Genomic DNA, 17,761 nt, shown 5'->3' with positions numbered 1-17,761 from the left:
TAGACCTAAAACTGCTCTGTGTGTGTGTGTGTGTGTGTGTATGTGTGTGTGTGTGTGTGTGTGTGTGTGTGTGTGTGTGTGTATTGGGTGTTTGTATGTTCCTGGTTTTGTTGTGGCCTAATCCTGTGAGTGTCCATAAGCAGTGCCTGAGAGGCACAGTATGTAAGAGTTATGGTGGTCAGGCCAGGGTTGAGGGAAGGACAGATTGGCATGTAGTGGAGCCTTCTAAGGCTCCATCCTTCAGCTCTACCTCTGGTGAGCTCAAGGTTTTCAGTGGTTCATCATGTGTGTGGTTTGGGACTCAGGGGCGTGTCATGGCATGGTGGATGAGAACATTGTGTAGGAACCATCAGGAAGGTGGCAGTACTGTCCTTTCGAGTGGCCTGCCAGGCAGGTCTAGGAAGTCAGGGCCTCCACCCCCACGCCAAGCACCAGGAATCTCCCCTTTTAGCCTCACCAAATGTCTCCAGGAGGCTTTGTAGGGAGGGCGAGTTGGATGAGCATAGACAGGCTTGTCTCCAGGTGGAAGGGAGAGTGATTTTCTTCTAGGCTCCATCAAGAAGATGTCAGCAGTGTGGAGGAGGACCTCTGGAGACTTTCAGTGCTCATGGAAGGAAGACTTCCTGTTGGGAGTGCAAAGCGTTTCCCAACTGAACATGGCCTAGCTACCCTGGATACCAGGGATGGGACTGTACATAGGAGAGGGACAGAGAAAGACAGAGATAGAGGTGGAGTTGGAGGTAGAGGAGGGTAGATAAATGAGAAAAGGAAAGTGAGGCGAGAGCAAATGAGAATCTGCCTGTGAGATGTTGGGTGTTTTCGTGAGCTGCAGTGCATTAGGCTCTCTACAGCTGCAGTGCATCAGCCTCTCTAGAGCTTCAGAGCTGCAGTAAATCAGCCTCTCTAGAGCTGCAGTGCATCAGCCTCTCTAGAGCTGCAGTGGAACATCCTCTCTAGAGCTGCAGTGCATCAGCTTCTCTAGTGCTTCAGAGATGCAGTGCATCAGCCTCCCTAGAGTTGCAGTGCATCAGCCTCTCTAGAGCTGCAGTGCATCAACGTCTCTAGAGCTGCAGTGCAACATCCTCTCTAGAGCTGCAGTGCATCAGCCTCTCTAGAGCTGCAGTGCATCAGCCTGTAGAGCTGCAATGCATCAGCCTCTCTAGAGCTACAGTGCATCAGCCTCTCTAGTGCTGCAGTGCATCAGCCTGTAGAGCTGCAATGCATCAGCCTCTCTAGAGCTGCAGTGCATCAGCCTCTCTAGAGCTTCAGAGATGCTGTGTGTCAGCCTCTCTAGAGTTGCAGTGCATCAGCCTCTCTAGAGCTGCAGTGCATCAACGTCTCTAGAGCTGCAGTGCAACATCCTCTCTAGAGCTGCAGTTCATTAGCCTCTCTAGAGCTGCAGTGCATCATCCTTTCTAGAGGCATAGTGCTTCATCATCTCTAGAGGTTCAGTGCATCAGCCTGTAGAGCTGCAGTGCATCAGCTTCTCTAGAGCTGCAGTGCACCAGCCTCTCTAGAGCTGCAGTGCATCAGCATCTCTAGAGCTACAGTGCAGCAGTCTCTGGAGCTGCAGTGCATTAGCCTCTCTACAGCTACAGTGCATCAGCCTCTCTAGAGCTGCAGTGCATCAGCTTTTCTAGAGCTTCAAAGCTGCAGTGCATCAGCCTCTAGAACTGCAGTGCATCAGCCTCTAGAGCTGCAGTGCATCAGCCTCTCTAGAGATGCAGTGCATCAGTCTCTGGAGCTGCAGTGCATTAGCCTCTCTAGAGCTGCAGGGCATCAGTCTCTGTAGAGCTGCAGTGCATCAGCCTCTCTGGAGCTGCAGTGTATCAGCATCTCTACAGCTGCAGTGTATCAATCTCTAGAGCTGCAGTTTATCAGCCTCTTTAGAGATACAGTGCATCAGCCTCTCAGCAAAGGATAACCAGGCTACAACCCACAACCCAAGACAAGTTAGGTAAAGAGGAGGTCCCTAAGACGGATATGCATGGATCACCCCAGGAAGGGAAAATGGATACAATCTCCTGGGTAAACTGGGAAGCAGGTAGAAGGAAGGAGATGGGGGATGGAAACATGAGAGATCTGGAGGGCCAAGCTGGAGTAGGGATGGAAAGGGACAGCAATGAAAGAGATATCTTGACAGAGGGAGCCATTATGGGGTTAGGGAGAAACCTGGTGCTAGGAAAATCTCCAAGAACCCACAAGGATGACCCCAGCTAAGACTCCTAGCAATGGTGGAGAGGGTGCCCTAATTGGCCTTCGCCTGTAGTCAGATGGGTGACTACCTTAATTGTCATCATAGAACCTATATCCAGTGACTAATGGAAGCAGATGCAGAGATCCACAGCCAAGCACTTGGCCGAACTTTTGGAGTTCAGTTGAAGAAAGGGAGGAGGGATTACATGAGCAAGGGACATCAAGACCATGATGGGAAAAACCACAGAGAGAGCTGACCCAAGTTAGTGGGAGATCACAGACTCTGGACTGACAGCTGGGGAGCTTGCATGGGACCAAACTAAGTAAGCCCTCTGAATGTGGGTGACTGCTGTGTGGCTTGGTCTGTTTGTGGGGTCCCTGACAGTGGGACCAATCCTGGGTACATGAACTGGCTTTTTAGAGCCGATTCCCTATGGTGGGATGCCTTGGTCAGCCTTGATGCAGGGGGGGAGGGCCTTGGTCCTGCCCCAACTGAATGTACCAGGCTTTGTTGACTCAATGGAGGCCTTACCCTCTATGAGGAGTGGATGTGGGAGGGGGGCAGATGAGGGGTGAGAGCAGGAGATGGGGAGGGAGAGGAAACAGTGGTTGGTATGTAAAATGAAAAAAATCTTAAACAAAAAAATTGCCTAGGACAAGGCTTCCCAAGACCTGATGAAGGCTGTAGATTGACTGTTCAATGTCTTTGCTTGGATTTACTGACCTTCACTTTGACTTCAGTTATTGGTGAACTTATTTAGGCCACTCCACGTAGTTAAAAGGAGATTTATTTAATGGCGTAACTTACAAATTAAGGGATAGGTAGGTCACGGGGTCTGGGGAAGGTGTATCACAGTCCAGCGGTGTTCTCTGGAGCTCTGCTTTGTCCACCTCAACCATCCAGGGTCCTGGAACCAAGAGAGTGTTCGCCGATCCAGATTTCGGGTCCCCAGGCACCTCCCTTGGCCCTGCCTTGAAGGCGTGACAGTTGCCGAAGTCTCAATAGGGGTTGGAACTTCCAGATGAAAGCTGGAATGGCTACCCACTACATCTCCCCCTTTTTGTCTAAATAAGAAAGTTCTAACCTAATACAAGACTATATACAAAGGAATGGTTATCAAATATTATCCAGGAATAATGAGGGATAATGACCTAGATAAGATGGAACTAGAACCAATGCAAACAATATCAAGCAAGAAACACATATTAAAATCCAGAGAAGTATAGAGCATAGGTAAATGGCATGTTACAAAGATCATTCCAAAAGGTGTCCTATCCTAAAGAACCTGAATCTAATACTTAATATGTTCTATCTACTAAGTTGTAACTATAACTGCTAGTCTTCAATCCCATCAAAGACCTGAGAAGGAATATAATGGTACCTGAGAAATGGTAGATGGATGCAAGCAACTTTCGGGAATCTTGCGAGAGTAGACCGAGACATCTGGCAGCCTGGACAATCACCTAATGTTTCTCAGCATTGTTGGTGCATTCAAATTGGCTACAGGCCTAAAGTATCTGACAGACCATTTTCAGAAGCAGGAATTCTGAAAGACCATCTTACCCTGTCTTGGCAGAGTACAGTGGTCGCTTTCCTTGTGTCCTGCTTGTCCAGAAAGGATAGCATTGCATTTGTACTGTCAGCTGTCGAGGCAAGGGCAGTTCTTTGCCCAGTAGGCCATTTTGTGCCAAGAAGACAAACTTCCAAATGGAAATATCTAGAAGCCCAACATTCTCTCAGGATCAAATTGGTGCAGCCAGGAGCAATTGTGTCTCACATCAACAGAATTCTAAGTTATTTAAATGCCATATTCTCTAGGTCTATGAAGTGTTTGAAGATTACCTGTCCATCTGACCTATGTATCTGTAAATCTGTATAACCTGACTAATGTAACTATAGAGATGACAAGCATAGGTGACTATAAATCTACAAGTCTTATCTACCGAAATAACCTAAGGACTAAGGCTTCACGTAAACAAGGTAGACAGTCTATAAGCAAGTGTATGGTAAAGAACGATGACTTCAAAATTGTGACAATACACAAGATGTTATAACAGAGGTAGGAGTGTATAGTGTGATATACAATATGACAATAATCTTAAATATATATCAATATTTATAGCAGAGGTAGGAGTATGTAGTGGGATATGCAATATGACAATAATATAAATATATATCAATATACCGAATATCCTAAACAGAAGCAGAACATACATAAAGTATGACAGATATAAATTTACATTTGTATCAATATACAAATATTTCAAATAAGAGCAGAAATATATGTACATTATACCAAGTATAGTTCTGTATTTGTATCAATATACAAATTATCTTAAACAGGAATATAAAAATTGTTTACATTTGTATCAACATATAAGAATCCATAACAGTGCAAATTACAGTGCAAATTATTTAAGGCTGCTATTTTACTAAATTTGTTTACTAGTATACACAATAATCTACCATAATGTCTTATACCTATCCATTCCATTTCTTCTTTTCCTTTTTTTTTTTTTTAGGAGTACTGAGTTTAATACTTCCTTCCACCCCCAACCCTATAACCATCATCCATAACCCTGAGAATTATGAAACCTAAGGGAGAAGGGGCGTCGTTTTCTTAGAATTGCTTCCTGCTGTTTAGGGGGTGATGTTATCTCTGTTGGGTACTGTGAGAAAGCGCAGATAGTTAAATTTCAGTTAGACTAACTGTAGGTTCTGCAGCAAGTCTTAGAGTAATGGGTAAGATTGTCTGAAATTCTGGTAAGAAGTGTAGTATGATGATGATTACCATGGCATAATTCTGGATTGGGTAGAGTTGTTGTTGGGGCCCCATCTTCCTTCTGGAGACTTCTGAGATTGCTATTAGAAAAACTTATTTGTTATCAAAATGGAAGATTTGGATTTAAAGAGGACATAGCATGTAAGAAAGGATTCTGAGAAATCAAGAGTAAGCATGGAGAGAATTAGAATCTAGAAGACAATGGTCCCTTTTTATTGGTTTCCTTCTGTCCCACACCAGAGGGCTCTTCTGATATGGTACTGAAGAATCTCTCAAACTTTTGTTTTAGCAATGTGCTTGGGTTTAGAGAAGGAGTGAGCCAATTCCATCTCCAAAGCCAGCTTGGCTTATAATTGAATTGGAACCACAACTTTTCTAGATTGATAGAGAAATAGATGTTAGACAGTGAGATTTTACTGTGTGTAGATTGGTACCAATAGATTCTTTCTTTCTGCTGTAAACATCCGGATATCCAAGGCCTTATGATTTTTGGAAGATGGGTATTTCCATTATCCTGGAAAGACAAAAACAGAACCCTACCCCAACCTTGATGGTTAAATTTTTCTTACAACTTGTAGAGATGTCACATTGGTGGATGATCTTTTACTTCACCTCATCAAGGGGTTTTTCTTGTTCAAATCGAATTTTTATTAATTTTGTTGGTATCCATAGCTTTTCTTCTCCTGCAGAAACAAAGGCAAAAACCCTTCCCCAACGTAGAACATATCCAGGTTTCCATTCTGAGGTCAGCACATCCTTGAAATAAACCGGTTGGTTTAGCTCGGGAGTTTTGTCTGTCGTCCAATGTCTCTCTGCAGCTGTTGTTCCTTTCTCATCAGCATTGAGAAAATTCAAGGTTAATAAAGCACTATGCAATCTATTTCTAGGAGTCATTGTTACCTGTTGCTGTTTATTTAGCATATCCTTTAAAGTTCGATTGGATCTTTCTATGACTGCTTGGCCTGTGGGATTGTGTGGTATACCTGTAACATGCTTTATATTGTAATAAGCAAAGAATTGTCTCATTTTATTGGAGACATATGGAGCATTGTCTGTCTTAATTTGTACAGGAATCCCCATGATGGCCATAACTTCTAATAGGTGTGTAATCACAGAATCAGCCTTTTCAGAACTCATAGGAGTTGCCCATTGAAATCCTGAATAGGTGTCAATGGTATGATGTACATACTTTAATCTTCCAAATTCTGCAAAATGAAACACATCCATCTGCCAAATTTCATTTCTTTGTATACCTTTTGGATTGCTCCCTGCAGGTAATGGAAGTTGGTTATAGATGGAACAAGTAGGACATTTTTTCACAATATCCTTAGCCTGTTGCCAAGTGATGGAGAAATCCTTCTTCAAACCTTTGCTATTTGCATGGTATTTCTTATGAAATTCTGAAGCTTCTAGCACATTACCTATTAGTAACTGATCAATCTCATCATTACCTTGTGCTAGAGGTCCTGGCAGACCTGTATGGGATCTGATATGTGTTATATATATAGGATGTTCCCTTTTTCTGATGATTTCCTGCAATTGTATGAATAATGAAGTTAATTCTGTATTATCAGGAATAAATTCAGCAGTTTCAATATGTAAAACAACTTTCTCTGCATATTGAGAGTCAGTGACTATATTGAGGGGTTCTGTGAAGTCCATCAGTACCATAAGAATGGCATACAGTTCTGCCTTTTGTACAGAGCTGTATGGACTTTGTACCACTTTACTTAAGTCTCCTGATTTATATCCTGCTTTTCCTGATTTATTTGCATCAGTATAGAATGTGAGGACTCCAGAAATTGGCTTTTGTCGTACAATGTGAGGAAGGACCCATTCGGTGTTCTTTATAAATTCTATTCTCTTGCTTTTGGGATAGTGGTTGTTAATCTCTCCCAAAAAGTTACTGCAGGCTCTCTGCCAGTATTCATTATCTTTCCATAGTGATGAAATTTCTTCATTAGTTAAAGGTACTACAATTTCTGCTGGGTCCATTCCTGTCAACTGGCGAAGTCTTAGTTTACCTTTTTGAATCAAATCAGAGATCTTTTCTATATAAGTCTTTAATTTCTTATTTGGTTTACGTGGTAGGAATATCCATTCCAATATAATATCTTCCCTCTGCATCAAAATACCTGTTGGGGAATGTCTGGAGGGAAATATGACAAGAATGCATTTAAGTTCTGGATCCACACGATCCACATGTGCTTCTCGAATTGTCTTTTCTACTAGAGCCAATTCCTTCTCAGCTTCGGCTGATAATTCTCTTGGACTATTTAATTCTTTGTCCCCTTCTAGAGTATTAGCCAAATTTTGTAGTCCATCTTTGGGTATTCCCATGATACCCAGTAAGTTGGAAATGCTTCCTAATAACTTTTGAAAATCATTAAGAGTCTTCAATCGATCTCTCCTTAGCTGTACCTTTTGGGGTCTAATTTTTTGTAGCTCTATCTTATATCCTAAGTAGTTAATAGAATCTCCTCTTTGTATTTTTTCAGGAGCAATTTGCAGTCCCCAGTGAGGCAAAACTTTTTTTACTTCTTCAAACATGCTTTCTAATGTATCTAACTTTGGATCAGCTAATAGGATATCATCCACATAGTGATAAATTATGGATTGTGGAAACTTTACACGAATTATCTCCAATGGTTTCTGCACAAAGTATTGGCACAAAGTAGGGCTGTTTAACATTCTCTGTGGGAGGACCTTCCATTGATATCTCTTGACTGGCTGAGAATTGTTATAATTAGGTACTGTGAAGGCAAATTTTTCTCTATCATTTTCTTGTAAGGGTATGGTAAAGAAACAGTCTTTTAAGTCAATAACTATTATAGGCCATTCTTTAGGTAGCAGAGAGGGCAAGGGCATCCCAGTCTGTAGGGAGCCCATTGGCTGAATTACTTTATTAATAGCTCTCAGATCTGTCAGCATTCTCCAATTACCAGACTTTTTTTAATAACAAATACAGGAGAATTCCAAGGGCTGGTAGATTCTTCAATGTGTTGAGCATTTAACTGCTCTTGAACCAGCTGTTCTAAAGCTTGTAGCTTCTCTTTTGTCAAAGGCCATTGTCCAACCCAGACAGGTTTATTAGTTAGCCATTTTAAAGGTAAGGCAGTTGGTACATCTGAGAGTTCAACAGCAGTTGTGCTCTGTTTGTGAACAGCCTGAATGGTTGGTGCCTGATTTTTATAGCATGCGATGATATTATTCCTAGAAACATGCATTGGTCTGTATTCTTTTTCTGAAAGTGTAGGAATTTTAATCTGGGTATTCCACTGTTATAACAGATCTCGGCCCCAAAGATTTACTGCTACATTTGCTACATATGGCTTCAGTCTTCCTCTCTGTCCTTCTGGCCCTATGCATTCAACCCATCTCGAACTCTGTTTTATCTGAGATAGGGTGCCAATCCCTAAAAGTTGGACATCTACCTCTTGAAGAGGCCAATTCGGATGCCATGATTTTGGTGTAATTATAGTCACATCTGCACCTGTGTCTACCAGTCCCTCCATAACCAGGCCATTAATTCGAATTCTAAGCTTTGGTCTTTGATCATTTATGGAAGTCTGCCAAAATATTTGTTTTATAGTGTTCTTTGTAAACTGTGATCCATCCATCAGAGCTGTTTTATCATCCATTGCAGTATCGGTTTTTACATTAGGCAGTGGTTTATTCAGTTGTCCTGGAGAGGAATTTCTTCCACAGTGGCTGGGAATGTTCGTACTACATTTGATTTGGGGGCCTGCAAGAGGCCCCCTGAGGCGTTTCCCGCCAGTAAAGGGTTACCTCGTATATCTATTTTTGATCTGCACTCACTGGTCCAATGTCGGCCTTTGCCACACCTTCTACATAATCCGGGAGGTGGTTGGGGTCTCCTGTTTAGGCTATTCCTAAAAGGAGTATTACTCCTAGGAGTACCCCATGTACAGTTTTTACTTATATGACCTGGTGTACCACATTTAAAACATTTGGTAACACGGGGCTTTCTTTCACCTCTGGGATTTGTCTCTCCTATCCAAGCCTCATTACTGTAGTTACGAGACTCAACACCATTAGTATACTGAATCCATTCTTCCAAAGGAGCTGATCTGATCTTTAATGGTGTAAGTATTCTTCTGCATTCTGCATTAGCATTGTCGAACGCCAAGGACTCAGTTAATACTTTTCTTAATTCTTTATCTGATACAGCTCTTGTTATAGCTGTGTTCAGTCTTTGTAAAAAATCAGTGAAGGGTTCGTGCGGTCCCTGAAATATCTTTGTGTATACCTCAGTTGGTTTTCCAGGTTCTGGAATTTTTTCCCAAGCATTTAGAGCTGCTGTACGGCATAGGGATATTGTATGTTCATCATAAATGGCTTGTACATTCCTGTCAGCAAAACATCCCTCACCTAGTATTTGATCTTGGGAGATCATAAAACCTCTGAGTTTACCTTGTTGTTCTAAATTTTTTGCCTCTTCTCTCAACCAGCTTTTCCACTGTAGCTGCTGACTATATTCTAGAACAGCTGAAATTAACTGATGCCAGTCATCTGGGATGATTCTATGTGAGGTAGACCACGAATTTAACAATTGTTTTACGTATGTGGAGTGTATCCCATACGTAACTACTGCTTCCTTTATATTTTTAAAGTCCCTTGTTGAAATTGGTTGTAATGTATATGTATTATATGGCTCGGGGTGTGTGTCATCCGCTGGCTTCTCATGGATGATAACAGGATAAGCCATTGTGTGAGAGCCATTTGGAGATGTTACAACCTCTATGGTCTTGCCCTTCTGCTTATTAGGTCCCTTGTCATGTTTACTGAGAGTTTCTTCTAAGGCCTGCAAACGAGCACCTAGGGTCTGTTCTAGGGAGTGAACCTCCTCTCTGGCAAGGGACTCCAGATTTCTCATGGAATCATAGAAGTTTTTATGTTCCTCAGAAACACATGATTCCATGGACCTTATCTTATCAATTAATGATAATCTTTCTTCCTTATATAGTGTCTGGAGAGTTAGTGTTTTGTCCATTAAATATTCACTTTTATTATCAATAAGATCAATTTTTGGTACAAGCCTGTTTTGTAAGTCCTGATTAGCAGATTCCAGAGAAAGAATCTTTTTCTCTAAGGTCTCATTGCTATCCATTAAAGCAGATTCCAGAGATAGAATCTTTTTCTGTAAGCCTTCATTGTTAGTTTTGAAAGCCTGTAAATCCTGGTTAGCAGATTCCAGAGAAAGAATCTTTTTCTGGAAGCCTTCATTGTTAGTTACTCATCATTGTTAGTGACTCATCTTTGTTCTTGTTTTTAAACCAGTGTTTGAACACTGTGTGAATTATTACAATGAATGCCAAAATGGTACAGGCCAGATATGCCTTAGGAAGGTCGTATATTTCCAGGAAGATGTCATTCATCATACAGGCAAAAAGGTTTTCAAATTCTTGTGAAGTAATGTTGTCAGCCATATTACAAGAATTACTCAAAATTTGTCAGTCAATTTTAAGGTGTAAAATTATCAGGTACTTTTACTTACCTTTTGTGGTTTTGGGAGGTGTAGTAGCACTTTCCAGCCAGCAGGTGGCGATGGTACAGCTCCAAAGCAGGGCCTGCTGGTGATCTTGGCTGACTGCAGCTCGCTGGAGTCAAGATGGCGCAGCCGAGCCGCAGCTGGCGTGCGTGCACTCAGGAAGCTGGGGAGTGCCTCTTTCACTGGTCTCGGGGCTAAGCTAGGGAGCTGAGACCGGACTAGCTGCTCCCTTTTTTGGGAATGGAACCGTGTGGGTGTTCCCTGGTTATATGGAACTTTGCAGGTGGGTTTAGGTGCCCGCTAGCCGGGGAGGGGGCTGAGGGCAGGAGCCACCCAGGCTTTTGAAATTTGCCCCACGTGAGCGCCAGATATTGGTGAACTTATTTAGGCCACTCCACGTAGTTAAAAGGAGATTTATTTAATGGCGTAACTTACAAATTAAGGGATAGGTAGGTCACGGGGTCTGGGGAAGGTGTATCACAGTCCAGTGGTGTTCTCTGGAGCTCTGCTTTGTCCACCTCAACCATCCAGGGTCCTGGAACCAAGACAGTGTTCGCCGATCCAGATCTCGGGTCCCCAGGCGCCTCCCTTGGCCCCGCCTTGTAGACGTGACAGTTGCCGAAGTCTCAATGGGGGTTGGAACTTCCAGAACAAAGCTGGAATGGCTACCCACTACATTTAGTCACATTCAAAGCTTTTGCAAGTTCTTTCCTGTGGAAAGAAAACCACAAAGTTTAGCGTGCAGTGTTTTACATGAAATGCAAAGTCATATATGATTTCTATGCTTTTTTAATATTGCTATCCTCCCTCACACTCCCCATTTAAATTTCATTCTCAGAACTAGTCTTGCTTTTGAAATGGTTTTGCCTCTTACAAAAGTTTTTAAACAATACAGATGAATAATTTTAACACACTATTAAAAATTAAAAATAAATGCCGAAGTGTACGCTGAGCAAATTATACTAATTTAAAAAACAGCACCGTGGAAGGGAAAGGGAAACCGAAAGGAGTTGATGGATAGGTACACAGTCTCTGAAAAGATGACGAGACTACTGGTGAGGAGGTTACCCAACAAAGTGTAAATCCTTAACACTGGTGAACTTTACACTAGTGAGTATTTTGCCACACTATACTCATGTTTCTATATTTTACAGTAATTAGAATATGACTCGAAATGAATGGCGTTGACTATGTACACTTGTTTTGGGCCAACACTACATGCTAATACTGACTTTTACCCCTACACAAGGCACCCTCCTGTACCCACCACCTAGGGAGAAGACAGCAATGGCTTAGGGAGGGATGACAGGAAACCAGGGCCTGGATGAACCAAAGGACATCTCAACCTGAGACAACAGGGAGGTTGGGGATAGCTCCTGGTGCAAGACACATACCTGGCAAGTGCATCTGGGTACTGGGTTTCTTTGAACAATTTTTCCATTTCCTCGACCTGCCCCAGTGTGAACTTCAATGTGGTTCGCCGCCGCCTTCGTGATGAACGATGCCTCGGAATCCTAATCACAGGCTCAGCTGAGGGTCTTGGCTTCTCCTGGTGAGGCCCCGAGGAAGAGGAGTTCGCGTCCCTACTGCTCTCCTCAGAGCCGTTTTGGCTCTCACGGACATGGCGGACCCCGTTATTTAGTTCCATTAGGCAGCCCGCGTCACCTCCACTAGGGTTGTCACCCACCATCACCAAGGCAGCCTCTAAGGTGGAGACCTCAGCTATCTCCTCACCATTCTCATTCCTCACAACGTATATATATTGCCATTGGACCTTGCGGGCCATGACTAGTAGTGGGCCGAAGTCACAGAGAGAAGTGGGGCTCCAGGAATGACCACCCTCAAGGCCTATTGTTTGGTCAGTCTCTACTACCAATGAGGCGTCAAGAGAAGGCCTGAGGAAAGGGTGACGTCAACGTGTCCTTCTGCGCATGCTCCACGCTTCTCCATGTTCCTCACGGTTGACGTCAACACACTCCTCTCCAGATGAGCACTATAGGCGTTGCCCTCACTGACTGACTGCTTTGGGCTTTTTGATCTCTTGCTGAGGTAGGTGATATTTGCTTTGTTGCACAAATGGTGGGTGTGGCCCAAAAGATGAGGAACGAGGGAGCCATTGTGAAAGGTCCTGGGAAGTTAAACCTTGCTTCTAGGGCATGCATGCAAGAATGAGTTTTAGCTTGTGTCTGTGCGCATGCGCAAGCTGCCTGTTTCTCCTAGGTTGTAGAGATGACACTGAAGGGTGAATTGTGTAGCATTGCAAGATAATTCGGGAATAGAGTATGAGAGAAAGGTGGGAACACACACAGACCACAGGACCCTTGAGTGAACGTGTAGAAAATTTCTGTGAACCTCACCCTCCACCTATCACTGCTGCTCAGAGAATGGGCATAGAACTAAGTGGACATGATCAGATTAGTGGCTGATAGTTCAAGAGTGCCTGTTAGTACATTGAATGCTAGCTATCCATTCTTCTTCAAGCTCAACATCAAGATCTTGGGACTGAGGTTGAATATAATTCTAGTTAATGGCACTGTTGAAAACCAAACAAAAGACACTCCCTCCCCTCAAAAGAAAAAATGATCTGCTTAAGAAATAATTACCTCAGATTATAATAAATTTATAATCTCTGTTAAATTCCACATGTAATATTTGCCTCAGTTCTTATCACTGAGGATGTTGATGCAGTCCCTTATTCTGTTGCATGAAAGGTAAATACATAAATATTCAGGCAGTGTTTAAAACAATATTTGACATGTGACATATGGCATATGACAGCTTTTCAGAAAAATAATAGGTGCCTGAGTTAGCCACTGTCAGAAGTGGGGAGGGTCAGTACCACGCTTCCTGACAGATTCCCAAAAGTAATGAAAATTTTGCCTTGTTCAGGATTACAAATTGCTCCCAAAAAAATACAAAGAGGAGAGTCTATTCATTATTTGATATAAAATAGGTCTACAAAAAATAGACCCCAAAAGGTGCAAATTAGGAGAGATCGATTATGGACTCTTAATGACTTTCAAAGATTATTTGGAGACATTTCCTATCTATGAACTATTGCTGGGGTAAAACATGATGAAATGAGTAATTTGTTCAAAACCTTAGAAGGTTACAAGGATTTAAACAGTCCAAGAGAATTATCACCTCAGGCTGAGAGAGAATTGGCCTTGGTGGAAAAGAAAGTACAGAAAGGACATGTGGATTGTGTGGATCCAAAGCTTGATTGAATTTTTTTTTTTTTACTCTCTAAGAATTCTCCTATAGGAATTTTAATGTAGAGGGAAGATATTATATTGGAATGGATATTTCTATCAAATAAACAGAGTAAAAAATTAAAAACTTATGTGGAAAAGATCTCTGACTTGATTTAAAAAGGAAAATTGAGGCTTCGTCAATTAGCAGGAATAGACCCAGCAGAAATTGTCATACCTTTAACTAAGGAAGACATTGACAAATTATGGGCATAAAGTGAATCTTGGCAAAGAGCTTGCAGTAATTTTTGGGGCGATACTAACAGCAAATATCAAAAAAGTGATAGAAATCAAATGTATGAAGAGAGCTGATTGGATTCTGCCTTACATTGTAAGGGAAATATCCATACCTGGAGCCTGTACATTTTATACAGATGCAAACAAACAAGGAAAGGCAGGTTACAAATCAGAAAATTTAAGTGGTTCAAAGTCCTTATAATTCAGTTCAAAAATCGGAATTGTATGCTATTCTGTTGGTATTAATGGATTTTTCAGAACCTCTCAACATAGTAACTGACTCTCAGTATGCTGAAAGAATAGTATTACATATTGAGAATGCAGAATTTATCCCTGATGCGTCAGAATTAACTTCACTATTTATTCAGTTACAAGATGTAGTCAAGAATAGGAAGCATCCTTTATTTGTAACTCACATCTGATCACATATGGGTCTACCAGGCCCTCTAGCACAAGGAAATGACAAGATTGATAAACTATTGATAGGAAATGTGCTGAAGGCCTCAGAATTTCATAAAAAAAAAATCATGTCAATAGTAAAGGTTTAAAAAAGGATTTTTCCATAACCTGGCAACAAGCCAAGGAAATTATAAGGAAATGTCCTACTTGTTCTTTTTACAATCAGACTCTGCTACCAGCAGGATGTAACTCAAAGGGTACTGAGAGGAATGAAATCTGGCAGATGGATGTGTTCACATTGCAGAATTTGTTAAATTGAAATATGTATACCACACTAGTGATACTTACTTGGGATCTTAATGGACAAGTACTCTGAGTTCTGAAAAAGCTACTTTAGTAATCACGAATTTGTTAGAATTCATGGCCATCATGGGTATACCTGCACAAATTAAAACTGACAGTGCTCCAGCATGTACCTCTGGTAAAATGAAACAGTTTTTTGCTTATTACAATTATAAAGCATTTTACAGATATACCACATAATCTTACAGGCCAAGCAGTCATAGAAAGTTCAAACTGAACTCTAAAGGATATACTAAATAAACAGAAAGGAGTAACAAAACCCACTAGAAACAGACTGCGTAATGCTCTATTAACTTTGAATTTTCTCAATACTAAGGAGAAAGGAACAACAGCTGCAGAGAGACATTGGATAATAGAAAAAACTACAGAATTAAATCAGCCTATATACTTTAAGGATGTGCTGACCTCAGAATGGAAACCAGGATATGTGTTACATTGGGGACAAGGTTTTGTTTTGTTTCTACAGGAGAAGAAAAGCTATAGATACCATCAAAATTGATAAAGGTTCAATTGAGAAAGAGAGACCTCTTAATTAGAAGAGGTGATATTTCATCGACCAGCATAATCATCTAATTAAAATTAACTTATACCACTAACAAATGCTTTTCATGTAATCAGATGTAACTTGCCAAAAGGGAATCTCCCCAAAGTTAGGCTTAGGGAAAAGTTTTTGTTTTTGTCTTTCAGGAGAATGAAGGCTTTGGAATCTGAAGAACACTGGACAAATAAGACATCTGAAGAAAAGGGACAAATCATCCAGAAAATAATATTCCAAGAAAAAGCGTAAATTGGCCTACTGGTATATCACATATAAAATTTCATAAGTCTTCCTAAATGTCTGTTTCTGCTCTTCTCTCCAGACACTTAGCACAACCCTAGGGTTTTCCCTGCTCTTGGAAGTTTGGGGAGTGTCAGGATTAAAATTCCAGTTCAGTTTTTTTTTAGATTTATTTTTTCTTTTCTTTATGTGTATGTGTGTGTTCACATGTTTGTATTTGTACATGTATGTGGGTGTAGACACATTATAAGGCATATGACACATTTTCAGAAAAAATGATAGGTGCCTGAGTTAACCACCGTCGAAACTGGGGAAGGGTCAGTACCACTCTTCCTGACAGATTCCCATATACCTTACAGTGTATTTTGTGTGTTTCTAAAAGTTGACTACTTGGCTGTCCATGTGTTTGTCAGTGTAGATAAAGAGACAGAGACCCCAAGTCTGCAGCATGCTAATGCAGGAAGCTGGGGTCTTTATGGTGATGTGGAGCCATGGAAAGGCACTTGACATTTATACTTGGGCCTCAGAGGACAGTTTTCCCTCTCACTGACTGCCACACAATTTCTAGGAGACCTCTGCATCATAACTTCAGAGGAGGAAGAGAGCAGAAGGCAAAGAAAGAAGCAGCTGAGAAAAAAGAAAATGGGATGGGTGGTGTCAGCTCTATTTAGCTAAATCCCGAAGCCTGAGTTCCATATATCTTGGGACTCTGAATGAAATGCCTTGTTCACAGCTTCCTTAACCATGAAATGGGGATAACACTACTGGCACAGGACAGGGATACCATCAGGGTTCATTGAGTTACTTGCACAGTTTGACATCCTTTTACTTCAACTTCACAAAACCAGTGTACCAGTAACTACAGTTTACTTCCCCTGAAAAGCATAATCTCAGCAATAGGACAGTACTTCCAGAGCCTTTGTCAGCATGGAAGCCTCTGACTTCTGATTTACTGTAAATAACCCAATCAAGCTGCCTATAACAATCCAGTGCATCTCACACTCAGCTCTAAACAGGTTGTCTCCATCAAATCCCTCCCCTCAGGGCTCAGGGACCCCCAAAGAAGAGGAGGCAGAAAGAGTGTAAGAGCCAGAGGGGATGGAGGACACCAGGAGAACAAGTCCCTCCAAATCAACTGAGCAAAGCTCATCTGAACTGTCAGAGATTGTAGCAACAAGCACAGGACCTGCATGGGTCTACACCAATCCTCTGAATTCAGTTTAGTGTTTATGGGACTCCTGAGTGTGTTGACAAAGGATCTCTGATTCTTGAGGTCAGTCCAGAAGCCCTGGGATTTCCATGCTTTCACCTTGTGATTCCAGAGCTGAGAGAATATTTCCCTAAGTGTTCCTAGTCCCTATGTGATTGTGGGTTAAGCGCCATGCTCAATGGCCTGAGCAAGGGCTGTGCTCAGGCCTCATTCCCCACTCCTAGGCTCATTTCATGCTTCTGAAACCATGTTTCTGAGTCTTGTCATTTGCCTCCCTGCCTGCCTTGTGCCCCTTTCCGTGCCTTCCTTCACACCTTCCGGGGTGCAGCACTTTCTTCAACCTACTCCTTTACATTCTCAGCTTCTCCTCTCCATTCACAAAGGGTCGTGGTCCCGTGGCTTTCCCATATATCTCCTGTCTCAAGTAGACAGGGCTGGTACCTCAGACTCATGGAATTTTCCTCTATTTTCACCGTGTAGTATGCTTTTGTTCCCCTGCTATCTACCCTGAGGTCATGGAGGGGTGGAGTCTGCCATCCAGTCTCTCCTGAGCTCTGAGCCCAGACTCTGAACTTAGGACTTTGTGTCTGCCTGGTCTGAGTTTAGCAAAGCTCCTGCTCAGTCAGTTGAGCTGTCCTGCATAGCCTAGCACTCTTGATGTCTGCTCTGCATCCTCATCCTTGCACACACCCAACAGAAGTCTGGGTACCCTGGCCTGACTTACACAAAGTCTTATTATCTTTATTCAGCCAGAATTACGCCTTCCTACAAAGGATTTATGTGAGTAGGTTTCTGTCCACTACTTTACCCCTTGCTTTGAAGCTGGGAATTCCCACATTCCCAGGCTGCCATTTATTTTTTTTTTAGATTTATTTATTTTAGTTTATGTGTATGACTCTTTTGCCTACATGTATGTATGTGCATTATGTACCTTTCTGATGTCTGTGGAGGTCAAAAGAGGGTATCAGATACCCTGGAAATGGGGTTATGGACAGTTGTGAGCCACCATGTGGATAATAATATCTGAACACA

The sequence above is a fragment of the Peromyscus eremicus genome, chromosome X, assembly GCF_949786415.1.
Source record: "Peromyscus eremicus chromosome X, PerEre_H2_v1, whole genome shotgun sequence".
NCBI classification, from domain to species: Eukaryota; Metazoa; Chordata; class Mammalia; order Rodentia; family Cricetidae; genus Peromyscus; species Peromyscus eremicus.
Note: the sequence above shows the minus strand (reverse complement) of the source record.